At 29.0% G+C, this 25,940-nt stretch overlaps 1 long non-coding RNA gene across 1 annotated transcript; it reads right to left on the minus strand.

Annotated features, from left to right (window-relative positions):
- Positions 1-1,836: 1,836 nt before the first annotated feature.
- On the minus strand, positions 1,837-25,940 carry LOC126551344 (uncharacterized). Its single transcript, XR_007605234.1, has 8 exons — positions 25,555-25,940; positions 25,417-25,486; positions 20,756-20,849; positions 20,533-20,675; positions 12,604-12,668; positions 8,089-8,191; positions 6,212-6,388; positions 1,837-4,180 (listed from the first exon to the last, which is right to left on the minus strand). It is a non-coding gene; the product is annotated as an uncharacterized LOC126551344 (long non-coding RNA).

Raw genomic sequence — 25,940 nt, forward strand, 5'->3', positions numbered from 1 at the left:
AATATAATATATACATCCGGTAGTATTCGCATTAAATTCACCCTAAACGCTTTAGAACGAGAGACCGTTTTTTCGGTCCATTTAACAGGCCACGTGACACTCCGAGGTTAATCTTTCTAGCGGTGGCCAACAAGTCGGGACGAGTTTTTCGAGTATTTAGTGATAAGAAAATAATGTGTATTGTAGTATATAAATGTGTATACTACAAAAATAAGTTTTGGAATGCTAATTTTTGAGCAATATGACTAAGAATATTACCTTTGATATGTACTGTATTATAAGTAATTGTACAAGCTATGGTATGCATTTAATTTTAATTAAAACATAGAAATTAAGAAAATAAAAAAAAAATTAAATTAAATATACGATAATCAACTATCACAAGTGTAAACAATATTTTCAACCTGCAGACCATACTTGAAATATATATTTTTACTGCGGGCCGTATGCACTTTTTTCTTTCGTTCTGATAAATCAATAACTATTACATTATATTTTTTTACTTATCGAGTTTTTGGCATTTAAAATTGGCTAAAGAAAAACAAACTACGCCTGAACCACGAGTTGCAGGTAATCTAGTAATCTAACATTATATGTTTATTGTGATGTATCGAGTATTAAAAACTCAATGTTATACATAGCCATTGATGTAAACAGAGTTAGGGACTTAGGGTTGTTACAATTTTGCTTATACAATATACAATATACATTTACAATTAACGTCGACACGTATAATAATAAATATTCTTTTTTCAGCTTCGATTTGCATGTAATTGCGCCAATAAATATTCACTGAAACTCTTTAATATCAGTCCTTTATAAGTAAACGTAGCTACTATAATTTATTAACAGTTTTTTTTTCGTTTAAATACAAACAAACTACAATAGTCTTGATTCAAGTTATCTAATGTTTATAGAAAGTATAAAAATAAAGTAGCAAGTTAGCAAGTTTAGTGATAAATTTGAGTCCTCCGTACTAATATTCCATAATATATAGTATAGTATAAGAGATTATATTAGATAAGATGAATTTTTAATTTTTACAGCTATATCTGAGATGGAAATTTTTATCGGTATTATTAAAACTAGAGCCATTTATTCAAGTTATAGTGTCTAGTATAGAAAATGTCCAATATACTTTATCTATTTTAACAATTCTGGCATCCAGCAAAATTGACATTATATAATAACAGACTTGATAATATTATATTATCAGGAAAATAATTATTTTTTTAAATCACTGGAATATTATAAGTTATAACTCGAGTCCGGATTTTCATTCTGTTAAAACGTTTGAAGTATAATGTGTATATTCAGCAAAAATTAATAAAATATTCCTAATATTTACTAAATGTTCTAAAAAAAATTGATAGTAATTAATTACTTAATTTAACTATAATTTATAACTTCATAATCATAATTAATAATGTTATAACTTATAATATTAATAAGGATGCTAGAGTAAAGTATATTACGAAAACCACGATCTATAAATTGTATTTAGTTAACAATATTATAACTCATAATTTATTATAACAAACTACATAATTATCACAAACATTTATTCACGAAAATGTTTGTTTTTATTAAAGTTTATCTTATTTATACTCACGGGCATATCAGAGGTAGTTTGAAGAACATACGTCTGAAAAAGCTATATGGTACAAACGTAAAAGTTACATTTTATACAATATGTATATTATATATAGTGTATAATATAATATATATTATTTATAATAAATGCAATTAATTTATTTTTGTTAATTAATAATTTATTACGAATAACTTTATACATCAGTGAGTAGATGAACTTATTATACTAGAAACAGAGTGGTAAATAAAAGATAACTTTTTTGAAGTGTGTATGTTTTTATTTCTATGCCCATTCAATTTAAAATAATTTAAAAAAAATATATTTTCACCCAATAAAAGGTTTGCGGAATAAGTGTAAGTGGATGGCGAGTAAATATTAATCAACAGTACAAAGTGCACACAAATGAATGAAAACAAGAATTTTTTTTTAAAGTGGTTAAAATGGTTAGACTCACACTTTTATATATATACATTATACACATTACACACATAACTTAATTAATAAATTACTTAATTTTTTACTGGCGCATTCAAATACACACCCACACATATACACGTATATATGTATAGAGTATAATATAATATATTATAGTCTATACAATATTATAATCATCATTTGGTTAATGTGCACTTGCAGCTCGATAATAATGTTTTTATAATAATAATAATATATTAAAGTCGCATTAATATACACGTGTATTTTTTTTTTATATCAAATTTGTCTTACACACATTAAACTTTATATGTCCGAACGTGGATTTTATCGTCTCCAAGTCATATCGCGAGTATCTTTTGGGTGGTTTTATATCGTTTCGCAATAAAAAAAAAAAAAAAAAAAAACAACAACAGCCCAAAACAAAAAGGTTTTATGTTTAGACATAATATCATATAATACATATATTATTATATACATATATAGGTACTGCGGTAAGTGCTATCGAGCAGGGTACAAATATATGATAGAAAATGTATACATGTATATTGTATATACGTTTCGAGGACATATATTTCGTCGTGGATCCGTGTAATAATAATATAATTCGGTTATTAAAAATATATTGGACAAATAAAAAATTGCCCGTATAGTAGTATCCGGTATAGTTGGCTTATACCTATAAATACATATAACATACTATATATATTTTATATGGGTTTTTATGGGCCACACCGGTGGGATTACGCGCGACGGGCGAGCCGAATCGGCCGCCGGAGACGCCTACGAATTACGATGTATAAGTATCGCGTCGGCCGACCGTTGTCGACCCCGTTTTGGTAAATATTCGTGTTTACGACGGTCTAGTGTGGGACAGTGACACAAACATCGTAATTGTATTGTAATATACCCACTCAGGACTCGACGCGTGTCGTCCTGTACACTATCGCCGCCACTGTGGCACAATAACATGACTATTGTACATTTGTACACCGAAGGGACTGTAGGACGGTACGATTTTGTCAGCTCGGCTGCAGCGGCGTCGAAAACACCCGAATTTCCAATACATGCGAATCGACAAGGGTCATAGCGACCCGTCTCTGATATTATATATGTGTGCAACACAATATTTTATTTAGGTATATCGCCGTGATATTATTATTTCACTTAGATAAATTTGTTTTGACTTACGAAACTAAACTGAGAAATTCGATTTTTACGAAACGACTACAGATCTACACAATATGATAAATACATATAGATCCACAGACATACGAGTTTGAAATTGATACCTAAACGACACTGACGTCAAAATTGTTCACATTTTTTCGAATATTTAAATCAAGTTTTATAAAAACTGCAATGACAATACCGCGGCCCGATTTTATGAAATGCAATTTAAACCAAAATAATTCCAGTCTACAGCTTTGAAATCATTATACCAGATAGTTTTTAATTGACATATTATAATAGTAAATAAAATAGTAAATGTACATAATTGGCAATTTCCCTTCGTACCTATATAGTAGACAATATCTATGCGATCAATTTTTAATTACCATGTTTATTTTCATTATAGGCGAGTTACAAATGATAGCAATTTTAGTTAAAATATTCCTTTTGTTACATATTCATGTTAATTAATTCACCGAGTACCTATACTAAAATACTTACATTTTCCAGTAAGGTTTTTATTATATATTTTATTGAAAAATAAACATTTACTGATTTATACGTACATGCCTCGTAAAACCCAACGCATACCTATGTAAATTAAAAAATAATATTGTTTTTATTCGAAAACGACGATATACATTTAAATTATTACCATTTTGTCTTATACTATGCATTAATAACGCAGTGTAATCAATAACGATTTTGAGCAAAGTTTACACTTTAATCAAGAGCATGTCAAAATGTTTTTTAAAATGAGTGCTTACTTTTATATCTTTACTAATTTTTTTTACTGGTTTTCTTCGATTATCTTGAAAACTTCTGCTATAGAATATTACATTTATTATACTTTCTTGAAGTACCATATCAATCTGTTTTCAATTTCCATTATGCTGTAAAGAAATGCTGCATGAAACTTTTTGACCTCGAAAAGTGTTGACCGGAAAAAATGCACAACCAATCTAAAGCTTCGCTAAGAATCTAAAATCATAAGAACTATATATTATTTATAAAGAATAATGTATATATATTATTACTTTATTAGATATGAAAAAGTAAACAACAATAACAGTGTACGGATATATATCGAGAACTCCACTCGTAAACTATTATACTATGTTACTACAATAGTTCTTTATTATAATACATAGTATGCGTATTATTATATTAAGTACTTACGTACAACGGTACGACACACTTGTAAATAAGAAATTCAGCGTCGAATAAAATAGTGTAATGTACTAATGTATAATGTTGTACAGAACTGCTAACCGTGATTAACGTGTTCATTGTTTTTTACAGTTCCGAATGATCGTAAAACGACATCTTTAATGCCTTTACGTTTTTATATAATTGCTGCTGCAAGGGTCTATCGGATTTTTATAAAAAGGTCGTATAATACGCTATAATATATACTACATACACAGCATGCATTGAAAACGAACAATACGAGTTTTTAAACGATTAAAAAAACATCTGAAACAAAAATCGAAAATCCGGAGAAAAAAACAGAAAGACACAAATAAATTCGTCTCTTTCAGACGGAACGTGTAAGCGTATACTCGTATTGTTTCGGCAATGGACAATAACTTAATATTATTAAGTACTTACACATACGTACAATTCGATAGAGTGGTTCTTATTTAAACACGTAAAGCCTAATTCCGAGTAAAATATTATTTGTTTTGTTAATTGATTACTGTTATTTCTGTGGTCATTGACACAAATCTATTTTTCCACTAGTATTAAATATTTTAATTATTAAACTTATTCTCAAGTATGAGTAACTATTAACCGTAATAACTGTATTCATAATCAACTAATTAATACATTACATTAAGAGATATCAAATGACTAATAATAAAAATAATAGTTTTAAAATATGTAAAAATGTATTTTTATAATTTGAACATCGAAACATTCAAATAAAAGTTTGCGTTGATGATAATTAATAATACGTACTTAGGTATTGTGGGTTTTCTATATATTTATGATATGTTTCACTTGTTTTCATTGCTGCTATCGTTAATAATCACGATATTAAAGCAAATCGATGGATTAATAGAATATAGGTACTCGTGAAACGAATAAAATCGTTTCGCGGTATCCTTATTCTGATTAAAAAAAAAAAAATATGAATTCATGATAATATTATCGGGACACCTCCGGGTCCTGTAATAAAATTTTGCAGGACGTCTGGAAGACCAGTTAAGATATCAGTCCGTTCGGTTATCGTCGTCGGTTCGCGTTGAAACAATCGCCTCGCAGAGTACACAGTGTACTACACACACACGCGCGCGCACATCGTACTCGTGTAAGTACTGCTGCATGACACGCTTCTGACAATTCATTAACGTTAGTGCTCGCTATATTATATACTAATATGATGTATAGTAACGCTCGCGCGTTTTGAACAAGACGTGATGTGTTTGCCGGGGACGCGGGCCAACGGGTTTCGGCGGCGGCGCACCTGTAACGAGTTTAATCACTCTAATAGCGTCGGTCCCGAGAGCTTTGAACGATGGATGCGGTGGGCACGGGGTGGGGGGGGGTGGTTGCGACGCGCGCGCGGACGACAGCCGATGACGCGGGCGAACAAATAACAAACAAGCCGCAAAGTAATCGACGGACGAGTCCGCGGCAGTAAAACAATTATATTGAATGACGTATACGCGCGGCCCGTTGTACATCGATATGCGAGTAATACAATACGTAATGGATAGTAAAGTGGTTGAACCATAATACGCGTCTGTATTATGTGTATGGTTTTACGTTTAACCGCATTACCTCGTGTGTGCGTGCGTGTGTGTGTGTGTGTGTGTGTGTGTGTGTGTGTGGTGCGAACCAATTTCGTATAATAATATTACAGATATATTGCAATATTATACACGGTGATTCGCCGACCGCGCTCGCCGCCCCATATTTCATCAATAATGTTCAAAACGTCATAATCAACACTAGACCCTATAGGTATTACGTTTATTTATTTATTATAATATATTTATTACTTACATGAATTTTGATTTTTTGATCGACATAAACATTTTGGAATAATCATCCACTTGTTGAGTAGTTCCCATTAAAAAAAAAAAAAACGGAAGTATCACTGCAGCACAACACTGCTTAGGTAATTCAAAACAAATTTCCATCGTTTGAAAATATAGAATTTCATTTCATTATTCAAAAATTCTAAAAATCAGAATTTGAATAAATTCGCATTATCAAAATTATTAAGTGATAATAATTAGGGTTAGAATGTTCGGTGAATGACATTGCTTAAAGGCGTCTTTCTATAATATATAATGGGCATTAAAATTATTTTGAAATCAATATTTTTGTATCAAACGTAACTTTAGTTTGTAATATGATGATATTCTTATTTTTGCCGAATACCTATTGAAAAATGCGTGAAATAAAAAAAATTCAGCACTTATTTTTAGTCGATCCAGCAGGTATATAATAACATGCATATATGATAATATGGGAAGATCGAACGTTATCACGTTCGATGTATGTCAAACGAGGAGATGTTTCGTCGTTATCAGTTGAGCGAATGCGAGAGGAAAATAATTTTTTTCCTTTTTAATTTGTTGATGACGAGTTATATAATCCCACGTCAAACGTCGTTTAAAAAAAAAAAAAAAATACGTTCGTTATTGAAACAATTATAATAATAATGATCTAACTGTATTTCCATGTACTCACCCACCGGCCACTTTTTGTTACACAATATAAAAATAAATATAATTAGCAAAATATAAAGAAACGATTGGGTGAACTTTAAACAGAAAATAGTTATCACGTAATAATAATAATGTATTGAAACATTTGAAACGAATGAGTTAACTTCATACTTTTTTTTCATAGACATTTTATATTGTTTATATTTTCAAATATTAGCAGTTTCAAAACTAAAAATTAAAATGGTTAAGTTGGAAATTTAGAATATAATTTATTATTCGAGGTACATATATTATAAACTGTTTTTATAGATATCCCAAAAACGTACGACACTTCTCCATTAGAACATAGTGTCAAAAATGAAGTAAAAACTGCAGGCTATATTTATATGATTTATTTTAGTCCTGTAAAACGTATACATCTCTGCCTATGTATTATATAAATCACACAACGGAGAGACGTGACGATGGGATGAATGTGTGTACGTGTGTGTGTGTGCATTTTGAAGCTATACACGATAAAAGGAGTCGGTGTATAGGCGGCCTGTGAGTTGTGGATGAATAGACCGTGTGACTTAGGTCGGATGAGGTTGTGGAGAAGGGGTGGAGGCAAAACCCATTAGGTTGATTACGCGAGTAATGTCGTCTGACGCGTTTGTGTCATCCGACAATAATAAGATGGATGTTGTTCTCTCCGGGCAAAACTTTCCAGCGAAAGTCAAACGGACAGTCGCGCCGAGATTAAATCGGGATTAAAGTGGCGACGTGGTAATAAAAGTACAAAGAAAATGGCACACCTGCGCGTGCGACGTATTATACATTATATATACCTATAGTCATATATACGTTATATTATTATATAGGTATATACGGACAACGTCATGCAGGGGACTGCGACTGTTTCACACTGAAAACCTTCCCCTGACTCGTGGATAAAACTTGGTTATTTGTTATAATTCACCCAAGTCTAAAACAGCTCAGAATTTTTGAAGGCTGTGCCGTTAGCCCGTAGACGCCTTGCTTTCTGTGTTATAAATATTCCACAAACCTATAAGCGTCTACCTAATACGGTCCTCTCTATATTATACACCCTCGTCTTATCCCTTTACCCATTGCATACATTGAATTCATATATATATATATGTACTTATTAATTTTAAATAATATATTATACAGTGCGAAATTCGCAAACAACATTACGTATATCACCTTCTAGCTGGTCTCTGTTTTCCATCATTCGCCACTCGCTTAATCCTTGTAAAAAAAAACACATGTCGACAATGCGGCAGTTGAAAAATCGAATTCAATTTACCTGGACAAAAGACAATATTTAATAATATATCATGTAATATGGTGTGTTATATATTATATGTTATATAAAAGACAAAAGGATATGAAATTCGTTGCAGACGAGTATGAGAGTATGAGTCGTAATAATATGAATACATCGAGTTATGCGTTATTTCTTTGAGTTGAATTCAAATAAAAGATGAAAGTTATAAATGTACTCTAATAATACATTAACTAGAAATTAGAATCATGTGTGTGCAAATCTAAATATTATAAAACTGAATATAATTTAAAGTCTTAGAACGAATAAATAATATTTTGGTTAATAAAGTACTGTAATTTAGTATAGATATTATATATACTCGTATATATATATAGAAATAAATTATCGTATGGTCATCAGTGACTTATAAAATATTTTGTGGGTAATCGAGAAATAATACAATAACAGTAAACACGTAGGATTATAAGACGGTACACTGCACGTGAGTATTTTTCAATCAGTACCTACATGTATGAGTTTCGAAATCTGTTTTAATATGAAATCGACTCTAATACGATTTTCTGAATACCCGTGTAATATATAATATGTATAGCTATCTCCGGTACCATTTCAAACTTTTTGAATCAAATAATCGATTTTGTTATTATACATAATTTATCTCCTTGGGAACTTTTTTACCCGAACACCAATAGACTTAATATTTGTTTCACGGTATCCCATAACAAATAAATAAATCCATTGCAGATGGCCTATTATACTCGAGTTGTTTTAAGTATGCGGCTATCAAATAAACACATATGGTATTTTTTATAAATGCTCTGTGCGTACGCAGTTTAAATTTTCTGAAATAGCTTTTTCATTGCAATTGTTTTAGTTTTAAAGATCACACCAAGTGCTCTTTTATAAAAGTTCTTGTTTTATTGAGACTCGAGGGTTTTACTACGGTACAGTTCGAATAGAAATACACACACACACACATTCTATACTTGAATAATATTATGTATAGTACCTTATTTAAAATGAATACATTTCTGAATTCTATTTAATTCTATGAATATTGATCTTAGTAATATTCTTAATATATAATAAATTAAATACTTAAGAAAATACCAAAGGTTTTCGTTTGAAAATCAAATACGAGTATATGCTATAGAACTTAAAATTAAAAATAAATGCATTTTTACTTTTTATTGTAAAATAATTAAGAAATTAAAACATTTAATCCGTTTCCATGCATTATCTACTCAATTAGTACCACCTAAGTTGAAAAAAAAACATTATACACCTAATTGTATTAAAATCTATCGTGTGTTTGTTATTTTATTTATTTACCAAATACTTTTCTATAGAGACTTATGTTTTACATAAATATCGAACAGACAGATGTTTTCAAATTCAATTGTTTTAACCAGTAAGAAAAATTAGTACTCAACAATAATGTTATATTTTAGGACTTCTTATATAAATTGTCATGTATAAAAAATGGAGGAAAGTACAAACAAAATATAAAATGTAAATTAAATAGGTACATTATATTAACGTTTATCGATTTGAACTACTCCTATAGTTATATCTTATATAAACGGCAAAACGATATGTATTCATGGACGAGGAGTATTTAAGATGTTCAGTTGAGATAGATACAACTTCAAAAATGATTGGTAATTCACAATAGTGTTATATACATATATACGCATGAAGTATAACGGCTAGTGGATACCTTACGGATAATATTACGAATGTGTAGGTAATAAATCTTATTTTATAACTATAGTAGCTATTCTGCAGCTCAACTTACAATACGAAAAATATATAGGTAAATCATTTTCTTTATGATTACACCGTAAATAGCTATTTTTCTCACTGCTGACATAATAATATTAAATGAGAAAAATAAAATAAGTTCCAAATGTAGAAAAATGATTAATACCTTTGTTTTCTTAAAGCATTTAATTTTACCGTAGTGTTGCCATAAGTGATGGATTTTCTTATTTTCTTTAACTTTAGCTTGTTTTTAAAACTACAAGTGCACATAGCTTTTATTTATAGTGTATATATCGATTTTATGTGGTGAAATACTTTTTCTCAGACTTTAGAAAAAGTAACGAATAAAAATTCTTCATAACGTTGGTTCAATATAATGGAAACTAGAAGTGAAATTGGCGATGTCACAAAAACGGATTTCAATGGATTTACACACATTATTTATCTTAAAGATGAATGATTCTACCTATATAGTATATTTTACTATAGACTATAGAGTAAAGGGGGCACTGTAATGTTATATGATACTTCTATAGCAAAATATTATTGAGTATAAGTCCAACTCTGATTTTATTTTATTTTTGACTTTTAATATTAACCCTTTAACGAAATGGTCAAACATTAAAATAATTACTGTTATTTATAAAATATTATGAATATTAACCAACGTGTAGTAAGCATTTAAATAATATTTAACAAATTTAAAATATAAAATATTGTATTATATTATAAGGCTGTAAAAAAACTATAAAATTATGAATTGTTGGTAGATAGGTAATAATAACTGTACAAACTCGAAGCCATTGGTTTTATTGGACACTTCATCACACGCAGGTAAAACTAACATTACATAGTACATAATACATAATACACATTCAAAAACGATAATACGTTATTCACATCGTACAAATTATTATTATCGTTATTATGTGCGGAAAGCGTCGTAATAGATTTTATAATACTGCTATATCATATTATAATAATTTATACTATAGAAGAACGATCGAAATGCGTCGTGTTACGAGAAGGGAGGTATAATATTAACAATCGGATATCCGTGGCAGGATGGCAGAGTGGTGGGATCAAAAATAAATTATATCGAATAATAATAACGTCGACGGCGGGAGTGGCGTTCAGACGTCGTGAAGTAGGTAATAATATAATAATAATATAATATCGCGCGGGGGAAACGTTGACAAATACTGCAATGTCGTGACGAGAAGATAGTGAGCGCTCGAACTCACGCACACAACAGACACGGACGTTTCGTTTTGATTAGATTGAAGTTAACAAATGACCGGATCGGGGAACCCCGTCGCCACTGACGTTTTGCGACGACGTGCGGTGCGCGGCGGGAGGTTGTCGTTAATAAACTACGCGCACAGTAGTATATACTATATATATATATATCGTATACTAGTATAGTGTTCGGTGCCGTTTTATCTGTCCTCGCGGTTCGATTCATTTGACAAATGCGTCAGTTGCTCCATCCCCCCCTACTTACGTCCCTTAACTCAACCGCCCCTCTGCCGCCAGTCACCAGTCGGCTTTTAGGTAATATAACGGCGTGTGTAGGTCCGACATTAAAAACCTTCCGCCACTGCTAGCACGTGGTGCCTACGTACTGTCCGCATACTATATATATTATTAAATGAATAGTTGCACATATAAATCGCAAATCGATCCTCTGTGAATTGTATTAATGGCGGTGGCGGTTTTCCTACTACACGTCACGATGCACGTCGACAAATCTCTGCGATGATTCTGCAGAAGACGGCAATAGACCGTCATATAGTGTGCCTCCGGCAGCAAACGAACTAATCGTCCGGAAAACGGACAAAACGCGTGTGCGAGATAAATTCGACGAGACAGCAGACAACTCACCGTTCTACGAATCCGATAAAATCTGTTACAGAAGTTCTCTTGTATAATATAATAAAATGTAACGACATTATATAATGTGGCTATATAGACGCACAACTATGACGAGGAAGGGATTAGAGGTCGAAACGACATATGAGGGCACAAATACTGTTGAAATCCCGTTATTCGATTAGTTTATGTTTTTATAAAATATAATTTCAAAACGCACTAAATTCTTTTACCACTGTAAATTGCTCAAAGTTTTAAAAGTTCGGTATAGGTTCTTTACTTTAGTATTTGTAAAAATTATTGGTTTAATCGGAACGTGCGTTGGCAAAGAATGGAAAGGTGTAATTATGGTGGAAACATGGCGTATTGTTGATAAAACTTAAATCACGTAAATTATAAAGTCTAAAAGAAACATAGTTCCCTCTAACAACCTTCGTTTTGTTCGACAGGAAACAGACCACATTTTCAGGTGAGGCGAACCGAATTCTAAGAAAATGCAACCTTTTTTTATGGATATTATTCAAGCCAATTGAATAATTTGAACCACTAACTTTTAAGTTCTAATCTTTCAACTATTCAAAAATAAAATGGAAGTATAATTTTATTTATTTCACTAGATTATTATTTATCAAAATATTCAGATGTTTATCATTTATTAAAAATGTTTATATTTTATATTTAACTAATTTTACTAAAAAATAGAAATTAGCTCTTAGCAAACTAAATGCTTCAATTTCAATAAAAACTTAATTAACTTATTAAAAATATGACAAAATTAATAATTGTTATCTTACCTTAAAATAACAAAGACTGACGTATTTCTTGACACAAAGTTGGTTTACTGACGTACTATTGAAATCTGTGAATAAATGAAAAAATGAATTAAATTAATACTATATTATACGAAATGTCCGTATTGGTAGGGAAATATTGAGCTACCAATTTCCCTGCGGCCGACGGTTCAAACGGAAATAAAAGGTATGCTAATCAATAATAATAATTAACAATAGTAATACAATTTTTAATGTTATCGTGTTGTCGTCAACCACGTGTTACTATCTTTTCCGGAACAAAAGTTTTAAATACTGCGAAAAAATCTTTTTATAATGAACAGCAGTGCTTCTGCTACCGGTGAGATTATCAAGCAATAATATATATATATATAAATAGGTACCCAATTAACCACTATACATACACATATTATACTTTTAATAATTGTTGGAGGGGAAAACGATTAATCCCAAGAAAACGCTACTCATGCTCACCTCTCCGCGGCTATGGGAATGACACGAGTCTATGATATTAATAATATCATATTATCATAGTACAATAGACTATAATATAACAGAGGTACACTGAAAACTTTTTCCGGTCAAAATGTTGAAGTCACATCACTGCACGATGCGTTATAATATATTATAATATATCATCGTATATTAATATAATGGACCCACAATAGGTATATATCTGTATACACACAATAATATCGAACATCATCGGATAGTGTTTATGTCCCTCGCCCACGGGCATTGTTGTTTAGTTATGCGGAATACAATGTGAACTACTGGCGTAGTATTATACATAGATTGTACACATAATACAATAACGTGATGCACACACATGTGTACGGTATCTATATACGTGCCTATTATATGGGGTGCAATTCATTTCGCGCCTAAAACTTTTGTCGAATGCCAATCACTACCCCGTTCGGTTCGCTCGCGAGTAAATTGATCAGAAATTCCATACTTCGATTACACATGTTAGGCATTTATGGGCCGCGCATAATATAATGCGCATACAGTATACGTGGCGCGGGGGCGAGCGGTTTATACACCGCTAATCAACTATACGTCTATATATCAACCAATATGGCTATATATGTATTATGTGTACACCGTGTATATGACAAATATGTGTATATATATATATTACACAGAGGTACTGTATATTTGACGAAGTCTTATGCGGAATGCAGTAGTTATATTATTATAATACAGATATATATATTAATACGTTATTGGATCCGTATTATAATATTAATAATCGCTGTGTAAATACCTGCGCTGATGGCCGACAAGAATTAATATAGATGTCCGTACCACACTTAAAATAGGCACAATACTGTCGTGCGAGTATGTATTATTAGATAGCTAATCAATAGAACGGTGGTTCTCTGCGAGTCTGTAATCACATTTTACGTTGCTTTTTCTAATTTTCTTAATATATATATATATTTATATAATACCCATGTGCATATAGTACATTAGAACTCACAACGAATACCTAAAATTACAGGTTACAATTTAAAGACGCCGATACAAAATTCATTTTCAGCATTAAATTGTCTTTCCTTGACATTAGCATAATTCATTGTAAGAGTAGAGTATATACAATTGTTAAGTAGAGAACCATGTCGAATGTATTGAACGTAAATAAGCTTCCCTCGCATATCTGATAATAATTGTAATACAATACATAGCCACACAGGTACGTACTGTATATAATAAATCGCATTATTATAGATAGCTCTTATTCCTGTTTCAGAGGGTTACATTTTACTTTATATTGTTTATACTATAGACAACTGTAGAGGAATTGATCGACATTTCATCTGATTTTTCACTACAAATGAAATTGTCTTCATTGTCACTTTTAGGATTTTGAAACAACATAAAATAAGATGGATATCCTAAAGTTTCCTACAAAGCTTTGGGTACCCAACCTAACCATTTTTGCGATATCGTATATTTATGTGAAACAGTTGCTGTATTAAAATCCAATTGGTCCAAACTAAATAATGAAAAAGTAATGCGTGTAGCAGTGATGCTGCATAATTTTAAAACATTATAATAAACTGGAAAAAAGAGCATTGTTCGCATTAAGTCTAAACATTAATAGTCATTTTTTTTTTGGGGGGGGGGAATAATAAAATATATTTGTTGTATTACTTTGAATTGAAAATCAATAATAATTGTATTTTGTCACAAAAATAAAAATGTTTGAATATTTAAATAATACGAAATTGCGTAATTTATGTATTTATGAGAAGAGTGATTATTTTTTTATTTTTAGGGAAACGTGAACAAAAAAAGTTTCGGAACCACTATTCTATAGGGACCGTATTATATAATATTTGATCACTGAGTTAATACTGTTAAACGCATAGCTTTAATAGTGGTACATCTTACAAGCTAAGTAATTTTATAGGTAAATATATTATTTATTAAAATATTTCAACATTAACTGAGAATATTAAAATCTTTTGAAAGTAGATTATTATAGATTAAAAAAATCACAAAATTCATCATTTTTTAACTCACCTAGGTATTATATATTCATATTTTTAAGAATTTGAATTGCTATATTTTATAGGAGTATTTTTGGAAAACTAATGACGAATGGCGGGTATAATATATCGAAATTTAACACTTATTTATCTTATCGTGGTTTCTTTCCAGACGATTAATTTTATATAACCGGCCTCGATAATACGCGTATAATATTCGCGTCACATTTTGTCAGTGCACAAACAAATATAAACGCATTTATCGACTACAGAGACAGAGAGTATAATACACGTCATAAATGATTTCGGTCCAAAACTTTTTCGTAGCGTTCTTTATTCTGCACACATTAAGCCTCTATACGTTACTGCGTGTGTGCTTGTTGTGAGAGAGGGGAGCATCAATGAAATACAATATTGGAAATGTCGTATGTCACACTGCCACTTTAATTTTCTCGTGACACACTAATTGCGTCCGTTAAAAGATATTTTTATTACACAATTACCCATTGAAACGCAGTTAAACTATAGGTACCTACTAATACATTTTCAAAATGACTAGTTATTGCATTTGTGTTATATCTACATATACACGCTTATAACAGATAATACATTGTAATTAAAAACTATTCAACTTATATACAATAACAATATTATTATTATTATCTTTTTTTTTTGTATGAAGTTTTATACAGTATTTTGATCAATAGTCATTCGTTATAAAAATATAATTTGCATACTCGTATAGCATAATTTATATTTACTACAATATAGGTAGTTACTAAAATAAATAAATTAAGTAAATTAGCCACATTATATTTATGAGACATTAAAATGTATGTAAGTACAATATCATTGCAATTGAAAGATCGAGAAGACAATGGTAGCAAAGTGCAGTAGCAAATATCAAGTACTGAAATCGAATCTATATGATAGCACTATTGTAGAGAATTAAATTGAATGTCAATGTATGTTTTTAATATCCGTTACCAAAAACCAAACCATTAGCATTGGACATGATAGACTATACTATTCAATATTTGTTCGTAATACACAGAGTAATTCACCATACATGCTCACCGCTATTTTTTCATTTAATAATGAGATTATTATACGTATTCACATTTAGATCTTAGGATTTTTAAATATATTTATTTTAAAACTGTATTATCTAATTATTGACATTTGTTGTACTTCTTAAGAACTTTTTTGTAGCAAAATAAACTTTGTTTTTAAATAAGACCCGGGGGGGGGGGGTCCATAAAATAATTTTGAACATTTTAACGTGCCAAATCCAAAATATAATAATGAGCAATTTTTCAGTTATATAATATTGATATTAAAAATAATAGTTCTTAAAAAAAAGTTTGACAAAAGTATAAAATAGTTTTAATATACCTAGGTCCTAGGTATTGGTTCTAGCATTGATTATAGAATAGACTATTTTAGTTTATTTTAAATACAATTTTAGTCACGAAAAATCCCTGTATACCATTAGCTATTCTATTATCAACAACTCTAGTATTCACTATATACTTAAACCATTTTTATAAACTATATATAATATTATATTTATTGATAGATTTAGTATAAAAAAAAAGCAAACGAATGGACGATCATGCGAGTCAAATCACTCTATACCTACGTGTATCGTACGAGGCACGTAAAATAAAATATTACTCTCGTAGTGATAGAACTGAGAATAGAGAGTGTTTATGCGGGACGGTCGAGTGGGATACTTGCAAAACGTAAATACGAGTCATCGGTGTCTCCGCGGACTTGGCGGCGCGATAACAGTGCGGGTGGGGTCTGCAGCAGACTACTCCAAACGGGTAAATCAAACAGAATAACAGATCAAAATAACGGTCGTGGTCGGGCTTACGCGCCGTACATTACTATGTATATTATTTAATAATACTATGTGTACAATGTATATATACTGGTGCAGTGCAAGGGCGTATTATACAACACCGGTGCACGACGGCACAGGGTCGACGGACACGGTTGATGCGGAAGACGGCGCGTGTTTATAAGAGTGTTAAATTACCATATAATTAAACGGACGGGCTGGCAGGACTTTGCAAACGGTGTCGCATCACAAAGGCGTTTTGTATTTCATCCGAACGCCGCCGCCGCCGCCGTCGCGTAAGGTGGCGCGCGCGCTCTCTGAACCCACTTTCGGGTTTCGACGATTAATTAACCTACTCGAATATTCATGAACCAAACGTAGCCCGTTCTCCCCTCCCTGTCCCCACCCCTCCGCCTACACTTAACCATCCTTTTCCACTGCCCTTACACACACACACACACACGCTCACACGCGCAAACGAGTAATATCTGTTGTGTGTATATATGTATAATGTTATATAGGTGCCTCCCTTATTATATAACGCGCAGTGATTTTAGCCGTGGCGGCGGCTGTTGCGAGCTTGCGGCGGGACATTCGGTTACGATTAATTAACGTCGCCGTGCCGCATAAGCTTTGACCCTATCGCCGCACCGGTACGGCGTATCCTCTTTCCGTTGAGTTTCTATTATTATAATATCACCGTCGTCGGCTTCTCCGCCAGCCACAGTACACACGTATATAATATAATAATATTGTATTGCACGACTTGAATATAATACGTATATATCAATAACGTAAAATAAATAATAGGTATACTAAACTATAAGAACCAGGAGTTGGGCGAAAAACTGAAAGAAATCTGATTTACGTTTTTTCAATTAGCTTTTCTCCGTGATTTTCTGTACACTATATCGTAGTTCACTCTCTCGCTCACTTACTCCGTTTTTATCCGAATAAAACCATACGCATTGAACGAAAAACACTAACACTGTGTTAAAATATTATATGTCGTTAAATTCGTCGGTCAAGCGTGCTGGTTTTATGATAGAATTAAAAATTGCATAAGGATAAACCAAGTTGTATTGAATACAACTACCTACTGTTAACTAACTATTATTGTTTATTTTTGAAAATACAAATAACATATTAGATTAAATCCGTTATGATGCATAATACTAGAACAAATTCGAACGCTATCTAGAAATATTTTTGTTCATCTATTGCGGTTTTAAGCAGACGTAAACTATTAGAACTTTAATATAATACTACATTTCGATCAACTCATGCGGGAGCTAGGTAACAGTTGAATGTAATTATTAATGGAATGGTAATTAATAAATAATAATATCATTTGAATTCGTTTTGCTGTTTCTGTACAATTGTAAATTTAGGAGTGATTTTTATTTTTCCTAAAACCTAATGAGTAAATATAAGATATATTTATTGTAGCTGTTTATTTTACTTAGCATTTGTCTACAAACTGAAAAAAACAAAAACAAATATTTTTTATTAACAGTTGTCATAGTTATCATGGGATAACTATGAATTGACAATCTAATGATGTTACATCAACTTGTAGAGAATTTAGAAAACAATTTTAATTTGTTCACATTTTCTGTATACATTTTGTGTAAAACGTAATGAAAATTATCTACACATGATTAAATGTTTTAGACACACGTTATATTCATTTTACGTATATGTAACGCACAATTTTTTTATGGCTGAAATTTTTTATTTATTTCAAGTCATATAATATTGAACGTTTCTCCACTGTCCATTATTATTTAAATTTTATGTGAATATATGATAAGAGATGGCATGTGCACTATGCAGTGCGTACTGTATTATAATTGTATTATGGGCCATTGAGCCCCATATTCAGATGAAATCATTACAGTACACAATGTAGGAACACTAGAAACTATAAAATAATTGCTATAAATGGTTTGAGGTATAATAGTATAAAGTATGTATAATACTCTGATATATTATGCAAATTTATGTATTATATACAAGTAAACATTTAATAAGTTATAATATTGCTGTATTTAAGTCTACTGATAAACAAATGTTTTTTTACTTATAAAAATCAGTTTGTGTATTTTTTTTTTTTTTAGATAAAAAGCGTATGAGATGAAAAAATATATATTTTAAATATTTTTTTTGCACTATAAAATTTATTTTATTCAAATTCGTCAATTAAAAAAACCATAGTAACAGCGAGCTTAGTTCTATAACGAGCAAATCTTGAAAGAATGGCATTTGAATTCATAAAAGGTAAAAATGTTATTCCTCCATACACATATTTATAAACGATTGAATATCATAGTGTTTTGTTTTTATTTTTAATTGCATCGAGTCAACTTCTACTTCACGCTATACGTTACAATGAATATGCAACGTGTGTCTAAAATATTTTTAACCGTTTTATACAATACATTTTATCATAGATATGTATAAATTACTTTTTACACGAAATATGTATACAGAAAATGTGAACAAATTAAAATTGTACGAGTATACTTAATTCTCCTACACATTAGTATACAACATCATTAGATTATCAATTCGTAGTCATCCGATGACAACTGATAATAAAAAATATTTATTTTTGTTTTTCCCGTTTGAAGACAAATGCTAAGTAAAATAAACAGCTACAATAAATATCTCTTATATTCACTCATGAGGTTTTAAGAAAAATAAAAATCACCCCTAAATATACGCTAACATGACTTCAGTTAGAACCCAATTATCTCGGTCTTACCATTTATCCGTATCGAATTGAATCTTATTTTATAAATGTTGGGTTTGCCCGACAAAATGGACGTTTTTATTTGGCTTCCGAGCGGTTATTTAAGTGTGCCCTCGAGTGTGCCCTACGACAATAATCACCCGATCGAGCCTTCCGATTGTGCAAGTAACATCGAAGCAACAATTGCCACGGGATCACATTAGGCTATCGTTTTCAGTGTAAATAAAATTGGTTCCATATCTGTTCATATATATATTACTTTAGGTTTTTAATCGAATTAGTTTTGACAGGAATGAGGGGACGGAAAACCACTAACTAACTCTTCGTGAAGAAGAAATGAAAAAGAAAAACACTGCTATTTAATGGTATATATACTTTTCCCATTATTGCTACGGATGTTTACTCGGTACCCCAAATTTGGTCTTAAACCTCTCCTATTAAATAAAAACCCATTATAGTACAGGCTGACCAAGTTTTGTTGAATCCCTATATTATTTCAAACTAAAACTGTATTTATTCAATAAATTTCAATTAAATGTAGGTATATATAAATATATTGAATAAAACTCATAATAGTACTATACTACGTAATAATAAATATAATTTTAAATTAAAAACCATGTTTTTAAGATGAATGTAGTTCTGATTTTTAAATGAATTCTCAAAATTTAGATTATTCATATACTTTAAACAAACACATTCAATATTAAAATAGGTACCTACCTATTCTAATTATCAAATAAAGCTTGAATTATTAAATAACAAACTATTAATAATTCATTTTATATCTATTATTTATAATATTTAATTTATGCTAATATGCTAATAATTACCATTTTTTTTAGAACCAGTTTTTGTAGATATGCAATATCACCATTGAAATCGAATCTAATGTAATATCTATTATAGTTATTCAATAGTGTACTTTCAAAATCATGATCAGCAGTAACTTATAATAACCATGGCCATTGGCATCCTATAAAATACAATATATTATTGCAATAAACAATTAATCAAAATAATTTAAACCTAAAAGTCTGACAAAATGATGCTTACTTAGAATGGTACGGTTTTAGTTCTGTAAATATACTCTAGATTTTTGACCGTCAGTTTTTATTTTAAGTTACTGTGGATGATAATTTTTGAACAGCTGTATTTAAAAAAAAGACAAACAAAAACAGGATTTTAACTCAATTTTAAATAACAAGAATCAATAACTTACAGACAATTTGATAAACTCGAATATTTTTACGAAATTCTGAAATAAACTTAATTTTGTCAGGACGTTTTTATATCGTAATTTATTGCTTCTGGTCAAAATCATATTACAGTATTGTAAGAAAATATTTAAGAAAATATAATTATTAACAATTTTTATGATGTATATTATAAAATATAATATTATATACATTTAATATTCATTAGTTATCACATTATTAAAATCTTTTATTTTATTTGTGAATGGAAATCACGTAGGTTGAAACTAATAAAAATATCCAAAAAGATAAAGTCAGTACAAACCTGTGAATTAAATTAAAAAATATTATTTGCTGGGTATAAAAAAAAAACCTAAAACGATAATGAAACAGAATAATTCAGTATCGTTTTTATTAAAAAAAAAAAAAAAAAATGTAAATATATTACAAAAAAATTAATATAATAATAAAAGGTTCCAAAAATGTCCAGCGTATACATTGCAGAGTAAAAAAAGTGCGGGAAATAATATCAATAATTAACCGATCGTTTTTTTTCTGAATCCATCTAAATATTACAATGATAATAATAATAATAATAATAATAATTGAATCAACAGTAAAATACTAAAATGACCTTTTAGTATAAAAACGATTTTTTCAATTTGTTTCTGATTTTTATTGTTATCGAAATTAATGTATTATTGTTATTTCAACTTTAAAAATAAAGCATTCATACAAAATTTCACCAGGTTTTTATAAAAACAGACCTAACCAACAAAGTCAATTAACATTTCAAGTATAAAAAAATAAGGAAAAAAGAAATTAATTTTCAAACATAACATTTGAATTTACTGCATTATTTTAATAATAACACCATTGAATAACAAAAATGTCCTTATTGATCGTTTCAAAATATATATGAACATAAAAAAGCAATAAATTTTTATTTAAATAGATATTTAATTTTATAATATTTCTCATATTTCGTTAAATGCATACGATAATTTAAACTGCTGAATCGTACTTAATTACTTCAAGCACAAATGCACAATACAGTACACATAAGTTTATTTTTTTTACTTAAATGTAATGTTGGAAAGTGTTTTAGGGGTCTAAGTTCTTTTAAAATATTTTTAAATTTAAATTTCCTTTTAGAAATCCTTTAAAAATAATTAAAATGCAATATATTTAGCAAAAAGAAAAAAAATGATAATCTCTCTCTCAAAAAAAATTATAAATACGGCTGTGCCTTCATACATATATAATTAAGTCTTTTTTTTATATTATTTATAAAAAATATAATTTTGTCAGGTTTATATTAAATAAATCAAATTGATGAAAATCTTGTTTGTTAAGTTTGATAGTTTCATGACATTGACGTTGTATACTTTTAAGTTTTAAGTATTTATACATACATTAACTTTACTTATTTTAAATTTATAAACAAAATATGGTATTATAAAAGTACTTATAATGTATAAAAATAATATAATATTATCATTTTTACAATCATTTATATAAATATTAAACTTTTCAAATTTAATTTTTGATGAGAATTGAAATTTTTTTAAATATTTTACTTTCTTTATTTCCAATAAATCATTTATATTTTATCAATCCGTGTTTTCATTAAAAATGTTAAAATAACTAATTAAAAGATAAAAAAAGATGATACCGCTTAACTTAAAATTATTATTTATAAAAACCTTATTAATTAGATTGTAGAAACATACTGAATTACCTACTTCTATCATTTCTATTATGATGTAAGGTATAATTTAGCAAATACTTTAAATGGCATTTGGTAATTGTTTCTATGTTAAAATAATGATACAGTATAGTTTCTACTATAGGTGTACTTATTCATTTTAAAACACACATGAGTAACATTGTTTTGTTCATTTTTTTTCTCGATATTCAGCCAATGCAATGGAGTACCTAAGTTTTAAAAATAAATGTGTTTTTTTTAGGACGTCGAGTCAGTCGTCTAGAAGCGATGCAGAAAGCTACTTTTAATCGAATTTATACTCCCCCTACAACCGCATATATATATATAAAAAAAAACTTTTCCATCACGGTTTGCCGCACATGAAAACGACCATAATCTTTGCACGCCTTTCGTGCGGTTTACTGTTTCTATTTTTGTAACACCTTTTTACGAGTAGTTTTTTAACGCTATTAATTTCAAGTTCTGGTTTCCTTATCTACTTCTGCGGCTGTTTAAACGGAAATAATTAACAAAATGACGCTCGTTTACCAGGAGCTATTTATTTTACAAAGAATAGTTACACTGCGTACTTATTAGACGAGAAAAATTCTCGGTCTGGGTAATATAGACTTATACTAAGGATTTATTATACGAACCAATGGATGCCCTTTGTCCATTTATGTTGGCGTTGTACATCCTAATGAGGGGATTCTCACTATCGCAACACGCAACAGTGTACACCCATGTTAAGAGAGGTAATTAAATAGCTAATAAAGAAATAAACACCCCATCATAATTGTTTCTAACGGAGTTTATTATGATCCGATTAAAATGAATATGATACATACTATTTATTATCTTAAGATTGTATTTGGTTCATGCCAATTTTTTATTTTATATTACATTTTTATAATCATTTAATTTTTAATTAATTAAAATAAACTATCAAATACTTTTATAACAACTCTCTTTTTTAACACAAACTTTTCTTTAAAAAAAAAGCCAAAAGTTAATTGTATTATTTATCTTATTATCTGTATTATTTACATTGTTTTTTGGTAACTAATTATATATAAATTTTTCAAGACCATCAAAACTTAATTATTCTGACTTCTGAGCATTAAATTTTATATATAGCACACATTTTAAGACTACTCTAAGAACTCAATGAAATTAAACTGATCAAAAAAAAAAAAAGTAGTTTATACATTTTATTTTTTTATTAATATTTATTAATTGCTCTTTTAATTATTTTATGTATATAATGTATTAAACTATTGTTTTTCATTTTTGTCAAATTATTAAATAACAGTTACAGTAGTATAATATAATATCTATGATTTTACAAATGCATCAATAAATTATTATCAGTTAGAATATACACGTACAGACGCTGATTTAAGAGGCAAAGGGGCTTATCGCTATTGTTCCATTTTGAAATTATATATTTGTCATTTTTCTAAGAAAAAATGTACCTTTGCATTCATTTAAGATTTTTAGTGCAAATATGTAATAAATAATTAGTATGAAATAAGATTTAATGCATTTAATAAAACTAACATGAAACAGTTTCAAAAACGTCTTTATCTGGATAATAATTAATATATTAGTATTAAATTACAGATTAATTAAAAAAACATTTTGATCAAATTCTTCAACCCTTTTGTTAATAATTAACCCCTTTTCATTTAATTAAGTTTTGATATTTACATTATTGCTATGGAAAATTAAAAAAATATACATTCTACATCCTGATCTAACTCATTTAGTATTTCTCTTTTAATAAAAAAATAAAACTAACCATGCCTCCTATTTAAGTACTGTTTTAATGAATGTCTTTGAATTCAATAATAATTATTAATTAGTCATTGCTTACGAAATAACGATTCTGAGAAAAAGAAACTAGTAGATTTTTATCGATCCCAAAGTCTCTAAGTACCTATAGTTTATACAAATTAAACTTAAGTATTAAACTTAATGTATACAGTTATTAACTTTTATTTATATATTTTTATACTTTGTAAGATGAACAATGAACTTTTTTTTTAAATTATATAGAAAAGGGGTTAAGTCATTATAGTCATTACCGCGTAATGAAAATGATTAGTTTGAATAGTTTTATTTTTAGTTGATTTCATTGAGAACAATAATAGTTTTTTATAATATTTTTTAAATGTATTTATTTATTATACTTTTATTTATCATTGGTATCAAATGTAGTGTCCTTCAAAATTCAAAATTGTATTTTTCATATTAGTTTTTAATTACTTAATGGTATATGATGTTTACTATAATAGAAGTATAACTAAATAATTAAAGTACATATATTATAATGTAATAATATATTTTTAATCTCTATAACTCTTGTAAAATTTAAATTCACAGAACCTTATATAAGATTTACCTCGAGATTTATTTATAATATAATATTATGATAAAAGTTACTGTTATAACAATTTGTTCAATATCATTTAAAAGACAGATGTTAGCAATTCTAACTTTTTTATTTATAACGATTGTAGCTATAAAGTATTTTTCTCTTATTCATTTTAAAAAATAACTTTTAAGATTCTTTTTTTTTTTATAATTCATAGAAGGAAATAGCTAATAAATTTAAATGTACATTGTAATGTGAATACATATATACATTATTTGAATACGTTTTAATGATAAAGAATGTAATATTGCACACATTGTTACATTTATACGTAGATATCTTAAATTCTAATTTTATAATATTATTTAAAAAAAACTTAATGATTTATTTTTATACTTAATACATATCAATAATTCTTATTTTTTTCAGTACTTACAGTTTTTGCTCGAGTTTTTCTAAAGATATTCCATTCCGTTATTTGATGTTATTGAGATTCATAGTTTCTTCTATATTTAAATGGGAGTATTCAATTCAATAGTTAAATATTATAAGATTTCAAACTAGCAGAATTTACCAAGTTTTTCAAAAACCATTCTGTTTGTGTGTGGTGTATTATTTGGTCTCAGTTATCTGCATCGTGAATTTGCTGGTATTAAATACACTCAAACTATATTGACCAAAGGACATATAGTCACTTGTCTGTATGTAGGAGATAAACCCAAAGATAAACCCTTGTGTGTATTCTGTATAGATATTTTCAACCTCCAAGCTCTCTTATAAGCATCCTATTTTAGGTACCTATATTAAATTAATGGTTATTATGTTGCGTAATATTATGTGAAAATATCCCAATTACCGTTAGTGTTTGGGCTTATACGTATTACACGATGAAAAACGTGTACAGTTGCAAATCTACTGTAAAAACCTTTAAAACTAAGTTTTATTTTTATTTTAGTAACA

This window comes from Aphis gossypii, chromosome 3 (assembly GCF_020184175.1).
Source record: "Aphis gossypii isolate Hap1 chromosome 3, ASM2018417v2, whole genome shotgun sequence".
Classification (NCBI taxonomy): domain Eukaryota; kingdom Metazoa; phylum Arthropoda; class Insecta; order Hemiptera; family Aphididae; genus Aphis; species Aphis gossypii.